Raw genomic sequence first — 12,953 nt, forward strand, 5'->3', positions numbered from 1 at the left:
ATCTGAGCCTTCTAAAAATTGCAAGGCAAAGCAGACGTTGATAAAGATGTTAATAGAGACATGGAGAATCTAAAATTTGCATTCCACGACATGTCTCCTCAACTAAGCAGAAATCATTAGCGAATTGGTTTCTTGTACTCATACAGAGTAGATCTGAATAAAATGAAAAAAGACAGTCAAGTTTTGATTTCACGTACAAAGCGTCTATGTATCTGTTTATACGTATTTCGCCTTAATAAGGCTCATCAGAACAGGTATTCATAGGCGTTCTCAACGTGAAAAATAAATATTTCCTGTCTTTAAGAAGCAACACTAAAATGGCTTCGAAACGGACGCAATAGCGACATCTGATAATAAATCCGTAAAATAGTTTCGAAACACAATTCGGATTTCTGCCTTAATCTGAGCCTTCTAAAAATTGCAAGACAAAGCAGACGTTGATAAAGATGTTAATAGAGACATGGGGAATCTAAAATTTGCATTCCACGACATGTCTCCTCAACTAAGCAGAAATCATTAGCGAATTGGTTTCTTGAACTCATACAGAGTAGATCCGAATAAAATGAAAAAGACAGTCAAGATTTTGCAAACACTAAAATGGCTTCGAAACGGACGCAATAGCGACATCTGATAATAAATCCGTAAAATAGTTTCGAAACACAATTCAGATTTCTGCCTTAATCGCCTATGAATATCTCGTTCCGATGAGCCTTATTAAGGCGAAATCAAATCTTGACTGTCTTTTTCATTTTAATTAAATTTACTATCAAATGATATTTATTTATATTTTATTATTAATTTAATACTTCGACTGAATTTGACACGTCTGTCAGAAGTAAACAACGTATGCTTTGTTAATACGTTAACAGGTGGCTTTAGGAACAAATATAATAATACTTAATAATATATTGAATTATTTTAATATATTATAATTTGTTTAAAATATAAATAATAAAATTACTCTACTCAATTTTAAAAATATTATTTTAATTTTAAATATACAGAAAATATAGTATGAAGCTTCGCGCTAGTCTACTGTACCGACTACTCTACTTTTATTATTATATTTTGATACAAAATCAAACAAAGATGGAAATACCATGAATAGGCTAAAAATATGTATATAAATAATTCAGACACAGATAATATCTGGAGTAAGGTATTAATTCGTTATAGTAGTAGAAATTATGGATAGGGCATTATAAGTATAAATATATAAAATTTGTTAATTTTAATTCAAGTATAATTAGTTTGCAACACTAAACCTATAACAAAATATATCTATACAGGTATTGACCTGTAATTACTAAAATATCTTGTCACGCAATCTTTTTAGAACTTGAATGTAAAATTCTTCGTTAATTGCCTACCCTCCTGGAGCATATTCATGGTGGGCAACTGTCGTGAGCAATTTTAGAATGAATTTGGTAGTCATTCTCAAATACCCCGTTAGAATTACCAAAACACATTTTTTTGGAATTCCAAGATACCTTTCTAGTTTGGGCAGAGTCATACAACTATCTTCTCCAGTCGCAAATCCGATACCTTCCGATGTTTTTCTGCTGGAAGGCCGACCAGAAGCGGGTCACGGTTAAACAACGGGCGGCCATTTTCAAACCAGTTTTTTATACATTCATCTCCAAAGGGCTTTTGCACGATTTGAATACTTTTCAGCAAAATGAATACGTTTGTTGCTCGCATTTCTCGATCATTTACTCATTACGTTTATATCTCCATAGAGTGCGATGAAATGTTTTGACGCTGAGTTATAGAAACTTTTAAAACAGATTTCGTATAATTGGAAAACGGAATATTTATTTGGTCAAACCTCAGGTGTACTATAGACGTATAAACTACGAGCATCACAATAAAACTTATGACAACGATTAGAACAAACATTAGAATAAACATAAATCACGGGGTTTATATCAGACATATTTTTAAAGGAGACCATTGTTGTTCCCAAATGACAAACAACTGAAATATCAATTAATTCTTCTTTCTTGACTCTACAACTATAAGTGAGTGTTGGTCGCGTTGACTATTTTCCTCCAGTCTTGTTGGTTTTGTGCAGCAATATTTCATTGTTGCATCCCCCTTTTACGTAGAACAGTCGGTACTGCATCTTTCCATCTCTTTCTTGGGCAACCAACTATCCATCTTATCCGATTTGCTTTAATGTAACGTACTATGTTTTTTTCTCCATAGAGAGCTTAGAGTTCCTAGTTATAAGTTCCTTAGTTCCGTTCTAAGACTAATAATTTTGTTGTTTCACAAATATCAATTAATTGAGTCAGCCGACATAGCTGACTTAATAAGAGAATTGAGCGTACATGTCATATAGCTTCTCCAGGCATTATAGCTTAAGCAATAGTCAAAAATCGTACAAATTACGGAATACAATAGAAGATAGAAGAGAAACAAGGAGCTTATTGAAATATTGGCTGGGAGCCCTTCTATTCAATATTATCATGATCAAAATAACTAAAAAATTACGTAAATGAGAAAAACGAGATTAACATTTTATGCTATGCAATCACGAAAAATAGCGGATCACGAAAAATTTATGTAACGATTTTTACACCGATTTAATAGAACATGCAAATCTTTGAACATGATGATACACACCTTTAAAAAAATGAATGATAACATCAAAGATACCTTTGAGACCTAAGAGTGAAACAGATGGAATAATTGTGAAAAAAGAAATAAAATTAAGATTTTTAGGTATAAAATTACCAGCTTTTCGCGATTTTGAGGAGCAAGAGCAAGAACGGACAATACGAGAAGCAAAAATACCAGCAAGTCTAATTGATAAAATATGGCGAAATACACATACTAGCACTGAGATCAAATCAAGAATCTGTAAGACACATTTACAACTTATCACGACATAAACGCAGAAAACACCGAAGAGCTGGAAAGACACTCTTAAACAGAAAAAGGAAGGAAAGAGTAAGACCTAGAGGCAAGGTCGAAGAAATCAATAACTTAGCATTAAAAATTCACTCATCACTTTATAGCCCCCCATAATCTCATCACCGTAAACCGTAAACTCATCACCGCAGATAGGTAAACTCATCACCGCACATAGGTAAATTCATCACCAGCATTGTTGCGCCAAGGCGCTGGTTTCTAATGTAGAATATTGCCCGTTATTTACCTGTTACACTTCTTGTTTACGAGATCATCTACCTATTAAATTTAGAAATTATTTAAAGCAATTTGCTTTAAAATTTATTTATTTATATGGGGTGTCTCACAGTAAGTGGCCTATTAGACGTATTAGATGTAACCGATGGGCAATTCACTATCCATGTTGAAGGAACAAGGACAAATGAAGAAAAAATTTTCTTTTCGCATAGTTTAAGGTAACTATCAATAAAATTTATTGGAATTCCTAAGTACCAGCCAATGCATTGCATTTGCATTTAATACATCCTGACTTGGATTATTCTTTTAAATTATTAAACCTTAGCGGTTTTATTATCTGCCAAGGGGTACAGGTAAATCAGTGACTTTTTTGCAAATCTTTTTGGGTCTATTTTAAAATCCCTGATTTTATTGGGGTGATGAGTTTATAATATCTACGAGCACATTTATGCTAATTGGTGATGCGTTTACGTGTACCCGATTTAAGTACCGAATGGGCAGGTATACAAAGATAAAACAGACAATTTACCTAAACTAAAGATAGAGAAACATTAAGCTTTGTTGACAACTTCTTTTTAGGAATATGTTTGCCAATTACAGGCAAGAAAAAATAAGTAGTGAAGAAGTACTACAAATTCCAATTCATTGTTTTTTGTAAACTATTAAATATAATTGTAATACTTATTCTGTCATTAATGCGTTTATAAAAAATTTACAAAAATTATTTTCTCTTTATGTCCTTTTAAAATTTTATCACAGTAGAAATATTTCATCGAGGTCGAAATACTAGTAGAAATGAATTAATTTAAGAATCAATTCATATAATTGCTTGTTTACATAAAGTTACACAATATTGGCAAACAATTTTTTTTGGACACATTCGAATTCTTCGCGTAAAGACCGATTAATTCGAAAGATTAATTTCGTCAATCTGGAAATAGATTAGTATGTATTATAGTTCATTTAACAAACGCAATAATACATGACAGTATTACACTGATCGAGAACAAATAGCAAATTTTTATTGAAATACAGTAAGAAGTGTTCCATTTGTATAAAAATTGTATATGATAATCTAGTTTAAGGAAATACATAAATATATTTATAAACTTATTTTTCATTTTATAGCGAGAACGACCATCCTCATTAAGTATTTTAAAATATGCATTAAAATAGCATTTTAAAAAGCGGATTTACTTCCTCTGGAACAGTTGAATATACTACTAAACAATTTATAGCTCTTTTTATAAACTAATAAATTATTACACCAATTAAATTGACAAGAAACAAGTTTAATACCTGACACCGAATCCCTCTCGACCAATCACAATGGGCGCTCATGCTTTCACGATGGCTGACTAATGCTGGAGAACCTGATTCACAAATCGCTGTTTTTTTTATGATTATCGACAATTCTCTACGGGTTACACAGAAATATTCACATTTAAACGTGTCCAGTATTGTTATCTCCTAACATTTTGAAAAATAACATAACTTATGGTTTGGTATAGATAGGCAGGTATTCTTTTGATTTATTTTTTATAGATTACAACGAAGCATGTGAGGATATTTCACGGTGACCTTTTGGCCAACGAAAGAAATCATAAACCATTGGATTAAATCGGCTGAAAAGACAACTGGAGAGGGGAAAAGGATACGTTTTTATTATTACTTATTATTTATTGGTATCATTTAGAGTTATGCGCAATTATTTACAATTATGGTGATTTAGTGACTAGTCATATTCACCCTTGGGAATTATTTGTAATTTTATTTATATCGTTTTTTATTTCTTTGATGCAAACAATTATCTGACCTTTGAGAAGTTTCTTGTAAAGGCCACTATACTACTCGCGAAGTTGATCGAAGTTCAGCGAATACGAGAGTGTAGACAGATACTTCATGCGACTTCGCTTCGTCTCGTTCTACTTCCGTTCTGTGTCGGTTTTTCGTGTCTGAGTCAAAGTGCCCGAAGTTCGAATACGAAATGTCACACTACATTACTCGACTTCACGAGTATGTAGAGAGTCACCTCGCCTCGATTAACTTGACTTCGACACTTCGTCCGAAGAACTTCGATCGAGACTGTAGACGGCGTTGTAAGTATTTCCGATATTAAATAATTGTAATGGTACATTATATTCGGTGTCTGTCTATAGATCGCAGTCTGGAATTTCATCAGCAGATATCATCAATAGAAATGTGGGAGCGGAGAGCGGACGTAAAAGTACTAAAGAGGAAGGTATTTGAGTGGTGGGAATGACAAGCGGTCGTTATTGTATATTTAACACTTAGTTGGGAGGTTTTAACTCTCGAGTAGGTAATCAAGTAATACCCAGAATAAAGCAAAAACATAACAAGAATATTAAAAACGAAAATGGAGACACATTTTTTGACAACAAACACAAACACAAATATGCATTCACTAACACTCGCGAGCAAAGATATGATAGATGTTATAACCACAGACATATACATCCATCAAAAATAATCGACTAAGATGCCTCAACTCAGCAGATGTAGGTAGCGACCATAGCCTAGTAGTATGTAAAATAACAATCATTAACAAACACAAAAATCGGAGTCAAAGGATTAAATACGGAACCCACGGAATACTTATATAGAAAAAAATTATCAGAGAAGATAGCTGGAAATGAAATATTAGAAAATCCCATGGTTTAGAAAGGAAGTGAAGACCAAAAGTGAAGAAAGCCTTTTTACAATACAGAACACAATAAACACAACAGACATAAAACCACTATAAAGGAATCAGAAATGAAACAAATATTTTAGTCAGACAAATAAAAAGAAAACACTGGCAGAGCTTCTCAAAACAGATGCAACATGACTTCCAAATGCAAGAGAAATCATTAGAATACAACAAACCGGCATATCTATGTTTTGTGGACTTTAAGAAGCCATTTAATAGGGCCAAATTAAAGGACCTTATCCACTTATTGTACGTAAGAGAGATATCTCTAGAAATAATCAACACGATCGAAAATATCTACCAAAACAACACAATAAAAGTAAAAGAAGAACTAACTGACCCAATTGAAGCTGGCAATGGGGTAAGATAGGGAGACGTCCTGAGTCTTCTATTGTTCAATCTGATCATGGATGAAATAATAGAAAAAATAAGAACTAAAAAAGATACCAAAAATGAAAAAAAAAAAACTTAAAATAATCTGCTATGCAGACGATGCAATACTACTATCTCAGAGTGAAGACGATTTAGAACGTATGCTGCACCAATTTATTATAACTGCCAGAAAATTTAATATGATAATTTCCCCAAAAAAGACAAAATGCATAGGTATAACAGCAAATAGCCTATGTCAAAGGTCAAATAATAGAACAAGTGATTTAGTTTAAATGTCTAGGCATCACACTATCTAACTACGGAAAGCTCGAAACAGAAGTGAAAGATAAAATGAATAGAGCAAATACAGCCGCAGGTTGACTAAATGAAACAATATGGGGAAATAAAAATATCGGAAAACAAATGAAAGGCAGAATTTCCAGTCATTAGACTAATAATGACATACGCGGCAAAAACGCGAACTGACACAGAGAGGACAACAATAATGTTAGAAACACCAGAGATAAAAACTGTTAGAAAAATTAATGGTAAGACACTAAGTACAAGACGATCAGTAGAAAGACCACAAAAACGATGGAACGACAACTTACTGGAGGCACATTGGCACATTGAAAAACAGACAGACAGAGTCTAAATAAAAGGAAGAATAAGAAGACACTCAGTTAGCTGCAACATTGGTTTTAACACCATCGGGTGCACTGAACTAGAGAAATCACTTTAGATTTACTATTTTTTTAGTAATGGCAGCATTTTTATTCTTAACAAAAATAGCTGATATCTATTATTAAACATTTCCAAGATTTAAAAATGCTGACGGGGTAATAAAAAATTAATAATTTAATGAAATGCAATCTCCAGTTACCAAATTTGGAATACGACACTCAGATAGTATTATGACACTTTCTGCATCATAGCTGGATAGTCCTATGACAGACCCATACGTGCATTTTTCATATTTTCAACTTTTGATGTTATCTGGGTGTTAAGTAATCCTTTAAGTTTTCGTGGGGAGTGTAACGTAACCATTTGTCATTATAGATCATCTAGCGACTTTACCAAGGACAACATGTAAAAAGCTGTAATAGCAGAGAAAGAAAGAAGGAAGCATTTTCTATTTTATTTAGATTTACAAATCTAAGGACAATTATGTTAAAAGTGCCAATTCTACTATACAATTAAAATAGTACCATGAAATAAATTTAGTAGAATATTTTTATGTAATCGGGAACGACAACATGTTCCATTCAATTAATATAAACGTGTTTCACGAGCTTTCAAAAGAAGTTACTTGCCATAAGATCCCATTTAATACCGCTGACCACCCACGTTATTTTTAATGATTACGTCACTGAATTTCATCAACAATTATAAACTTATTTTACTTATTTATTATCAGGTTTAAATTTTATTGTTCAGAAAATAAAACGTGGTATTTGTTTATAGTTGAAAATGATACTTTGAGGATATTGGTCTGAAACTGTAGAGTCGTTGAAAAAAAAAGAATTTTTAAATGAAGTATTATTTGCCATATGATCCTACGTAAATAATTTATCAAACTGTCATAGTTCAGTTTCCAAAAAAATATATTAGTTAAAGTTTTGTTTTGCAGAAGAGGGGGGAGGAAACTTTAGACACGCACTTAATGCAAGCTGCTGAAATTCCTGCAATAGTTCATAAAAACTTAAAACGAATTAGAGCAACAATAATAACATCAGAAATCCTAAGGTTTCCTACTTTTCGAAACTAAATTTAATTTTTTTTACTACTGCGTTTTCTAAAAATTGCAAAGCTGACAGATTGATGAATTAGTCGACAAGGGAATCTACAATTTGCATTCCACGTATCGTTCATCATAGCAAAAATTCTTAGTGAATTAGTTTCTAGTAGCCACTCTGATGAGAGTTAATAAGGTTTAAATACGTATAAGCGGATGGCAGATGTCCTACATTGAAATTAAATCTAAAACCGTTTTTCTTTAACAATATAATAGTTTATTACGATACGTGCCAGTTGTTTATTAATTTTTGTTTACCGTCCACGTTTAGGCATTACGTAAGAAAGACCTGAAACTACACACCCAGACAAAGTCATCCAGGTTAGTACCTGAGTAAGTACTAGAAAACTGGTTATAGCGGTCTACAGAAGTTCATCAGAAGCCATCATTTAATTCATAATATATAGTTATAGATGTAGATAATCTAGTAGTCAAAACAGACCAATAAAAAGATATGATTAATTCAACAAAAATGTCTCCTTCTTTAGCTACTATTTATTTTAATACCAGCATCTGTTATGAGAATACTTGGTTAGTGAATACATTACTGTCAATTTAAAAGTGTGTTTGTATATTACCTTTATTTGTCCACATATTATTAAACAACAAAACACCAATAACAACAAGCACCTACGATAATACGTCGCGTCCACTTCACGTCGATTACATATCCGCACTAAAATCTTTTGTAACCTCTTCAAAGCCAAATATATAATAAACTATAAAACTGATTAAAAATTAAATACCTAAATGTACCCCTATCCTACATTATAATTCTGATAAAGACTGATTAGATAAATAAAGGAAGGCTGAACAAAGAAATACGTCGATAATAGAGAAACTCTTGTCAATTGTAAATAAATTTTTACTTTATTGAACTGATAATGTACAACCACAAAGTCATGAATTTTTTACTAAACGAATAATGAATTAGGGGGTGTCATTCTGCGACGAAGCTTGAATCATATTTACTCTTTATGATATTTTTCTGCTGGCTACCATTGGGACACAATAATATCTTATTTAGCAAGACAAACAACTTTATCAGGAAAACTTAAAAACAGAGCCGAATCCGCCTACTTGCGACCTATGGTTCAAATAAAAACCTACAAACTTAAAACTTTTCGATCAGAAGAAAATTAATTATAGTCCTATGGTATTTCTTAAATGGATTGGCCACTCTTTCCAATCTTTAGGAGAGAGCTGCTGCTCTGGTGTGACACAAACCTTTCAGACCACTTTCGAGATTTTATCTGTTTGGGGCAGACCCAAAAAATAGCGTTTATTAGTGGTGTAGATTACACACAAAAAGTTTAGAAAAGCAATATTTTATTATCAGTTTTTTTACGCAGTTTGTTTATAAAAGTTTTCCACATTAGCAATTATACGAAAATAATCAAGGCATTACAAAGTTGGAAATTAAACGAAACTTAGTAACTTATGCGGCTTTGTTCATTTACTGAACAAGTTCAATTTGTAGTCGATCGTGGACCTGATAATTGTATATATAGAACTGGAATAATTCCAAAAGAAGGGCCCATCTCCACCTTTGTCACCATTCTAAAGAAGTCTTGTCCTACCAACTGTGATGCTTATCGGCTTATAAGTCATGTCTTATCGGTCTTCATACGAATTATACATAACAGAATTAACAACAAATGTGAAAGTGAAACATCATATAAACAATTCGGATTCCGTAATGGTTTGAGAAGAAGAAGAGCCCCGTTTGTCTTTAATGTACTGGCACAGAAATGCACAGATGTCAACCAAGATATGTATGTCTGCTCCATTAACTATATAATAAATAATACTTATAAAAACTAAACATTGATTGATGAATGCGATTCAATTCATACTATGAATATATTTTCCGTGAAGCATTAGAAGATGAGTCACCTGGAATAGCGATAAATGGAGTTCTTGTCAATAACATCAGAAATGCTGACTCTTTGATAACGTATCTACGGTTAGTATGACGCGCGGTTTACATATCAATTAACAGGAAAACCAAAATTACCAAAAAAAAAAAATTAACAACAATTTTGAACAATTACTTTTTAATGAAGAGGTCACTGAGACCTCTAACTATTGTCAACGAGACTAACCAACACTTAGATTTGTCCACTTATTGAATAAGCACGAGCAGCGTTCCTCAAAATGAGAAAAAAGCACCGTATCTTTATTTGACTTTTGTAACATGTGCAATATTATTTACTTTGGTATACAAGCAATCACGGCCGTTCTGCTCGGATCGAAGAGTGGGTTCGGTTTTTTCAAAAATCATATAGAAGCTATTTGTATTATCTTTAAAATTAAAATGAAATGGGCGCCATCCTAATATTTATTCTCGTAAGGAAACGAGTTCAAAGAATTGAAAAGAAAAATTTAAAACAAAGTTAACCTTTATTATTTTATAAGGAACAAAGATTCTACGTTAAAAATTTACGTCATCCCAAAAAAAACTAAACAATCTGTGTTTACAATATTCAATTACGCATGAGAAGTGTTTATACGAAACTAAAATTAAAATCGTATCGTAAGAAAACAAACATTTTATATCATGTCATTAGATTATAAATGAAAAATATATGAAAATAAAATTATACTTTATCCCAAATTTCGAAATTCGTTCACATAAAAATACATTTGTTTATTAGGAAGAATACCTATTATAATTAAAAGATCAATAATAAATCACTTCACTGTTATTTAGTTCATAGATATTCTTCACTGGCCAATAAAAAAATATAAATTGGGTACAACCTGAATTATCCAAAAGCTGGTATTATCCAATTTTTTTTTACCCTCTAGGTACTTGGCTGACAGAAACCTTGGATCTATCTAGCAGGAAGATACTATACACCATGAAAATATATAGAATTGTGTTTCAGAACACATATCATAAATCCATATCTATTTATACACCCTCGAGCCAATAAACATAGCTTAGTAACTATCAGGGCTCCCGGGTAAGGGTCTAAAATAAATATTTATTTGAAAATATATCAGAGAAATGGAATTTTTCGGCTTACCTCATCAAGAGACCACTCAAACAAAATAAAGTCTTGACTGTTTGACTTTCAAGGAGGTAAAGATGGAGGAAGATAAATTTCACTCGGGACTCGAGATGAGTTAACGAACGCTCTCATATATCGAAGATATTAGGAACTACAATAGGGATCTCTTGAGGTAATTTAAATGTACTCGGAGGATAGATGGCGTCAGCAATATTATTTTGAATATTTACTCGGAATTATAAAAATAAATTTTTGAAACTTTTGAAACGGTTACACTCTAAGAATTAGAATGAATAGGTGTTATATGTTTTCCATACTCCTATGCACTGTGGAAAGCTGGACACTAAATATGGAACTTCTTGAACTCCTTGAAAAGATAGAGCTTTGAAATATGGATCTACGGGCACGCCTTCAGTCTTCTGAACATATACTTAGTATCACAAATCAGGCAGTGCTGGAAAGACTGAATATTGAACTTGAAATTGTATTTACTATAAGAAGAGAAAACTTGAGTTCCTTAGCCACGTCTCTAGGGGCATAAGATGATGACTTCCTACAGCTTATAATGCAAGAAAAGATCGTTGGACGAAGAAGAGTGGGACCTTTTCAAGAAAAAAAAGAATTTCTTGGCTGCGAAACTTTCGTGAATGGTTCGGAATGACATCGGTCGTATTATTCCGTGCAGCAGTTTCGAAAGTTCAAATAGCCATGTCGATTAGCAACCTCCACAGGAGACGTTGAATACAGAAAGATTTTACCCGCAAAATTAGTTTGTTAAAAACACCATTAGTCCTTAATATTTCTAGTTTATTGGATGGTACAGTTATTAACAAAATAATATGTTTTGATCCTAAGTTGATATTAACAATTTGTGTTATAAAGTAATACGTAAATTATTCTGTTTGCTCTTCTAAAATTTTCCAGTTACTCCGTGCGGGAGAAGCCTTGCATCTACTCGCAAAAATGGACAATCTATGCTTTGATATATTTCACGTACCTATTAAATTCTCGGTTTCCATTGATATAGAAAATGACGATGAAATTATGCGGAATCATATTCGGTAAGCCGAATTGACGAGTAGAGCAGGTATGAAGCGGTATAGTATGTACTTATTTGTCTGCACAACTCAATGTAAAACCTTAGCAACGCCCTATCTTATAGCTCCTGCCCAACTGAATGTGTCTCGGTGTTGCCGATATAAATATGAAATATGTGTAAGTTATATACATCATTTTTAACTAAAAACTGAAATTCAAATGAGATTTTTGAAAATATTTTTATCATATTTCGTTAGTAAATGATCCCATTATCAGTCTATCTCGTTGACCGATACCAAGGTATTTGTACCCTTTACATTGACGTATCTATCGCCAAGTTGAAGGCAGTAGGTCTGTTGTATTTCTTTCGCCTTTATTATATTAATCAATCATTTTAAATGTTGACTTCTAGGCCCCATATCTTCTACAGTAATTTTACCTGTTATAATATTCGAAACCTTAGTAGTCCAGTGCTAAAAGTATATAAAAGGTCTTGTTGTTAAGGCACGCATGTTGTTATCTACGTTTATTTGTATGCTTCTATATTTCTTCTTTCAGGAAGTTATATCTTATTTCCAATATACAGTCGACTCGCGTTAATTCAAACCTGCGATAATTAGAACCTCTCTATAATTCAAAGTTATCACGAGTTCCCTGTAAAATCTCTTTATATTTCGAACTAAATCAATACATTTTTATGCACTTGGTCATTCGAACGAAAAAAATCATTGCTATATGCTATATTGATTCGAACTCATCGGCGTCCAACACTCAACAATTCAAAGTTGCAGAGAGAAAGAGGCGGAAAGATTTTTATTAAGTACAGTTCAAACTTGTATCAACGCGCCTTTGTTTTGTTATGATTAAT

The 12,953-nt window shown here is 32.5% G+C and overlaps 1 protein-coding gene across 2 annotated transcripts in view; it reads right to left on the bottom strand.

The window, feature by feature from the left end:
• Window positions 1-12,953, bottom strand: part of Ephrin (ephrin) — a 259,839-nt gene that overhangs the window by 148,757 nt on the left and 98,129 nt on the right. Inside the window, exon 1 of one of the 2 annotated variants that reach the window (XM_072531943.1) lies at window positions 8,609-8,747. The exons of the other annotated variant lie outside the window; for it this stretch is intronic. The gene's annotated coding sequence lies outside the window, so the exon portion shown is untranslated. Of the gene's footprint in view, window positions 1-8,608; window positions 8,748-12,953 lie in introns of those variants that run through there. 2 annotated transcript variants of the gene reach the window in all.

This window comes from Diabrotica undecimpunctata, chromosome 5 (assembly GCF_040954645.1).
Source record: "Diabrotica undecimpunctata isolate CICGRU chromosome 5, icDiaUnde3, whole genome shotgun sequence".
NCBI lineage: Eukaryota > Metazoa > Arthropoda > Insecta > Coleoptera > Chrysomelidae > Diabrotica > Diabrotica undecimpunctata.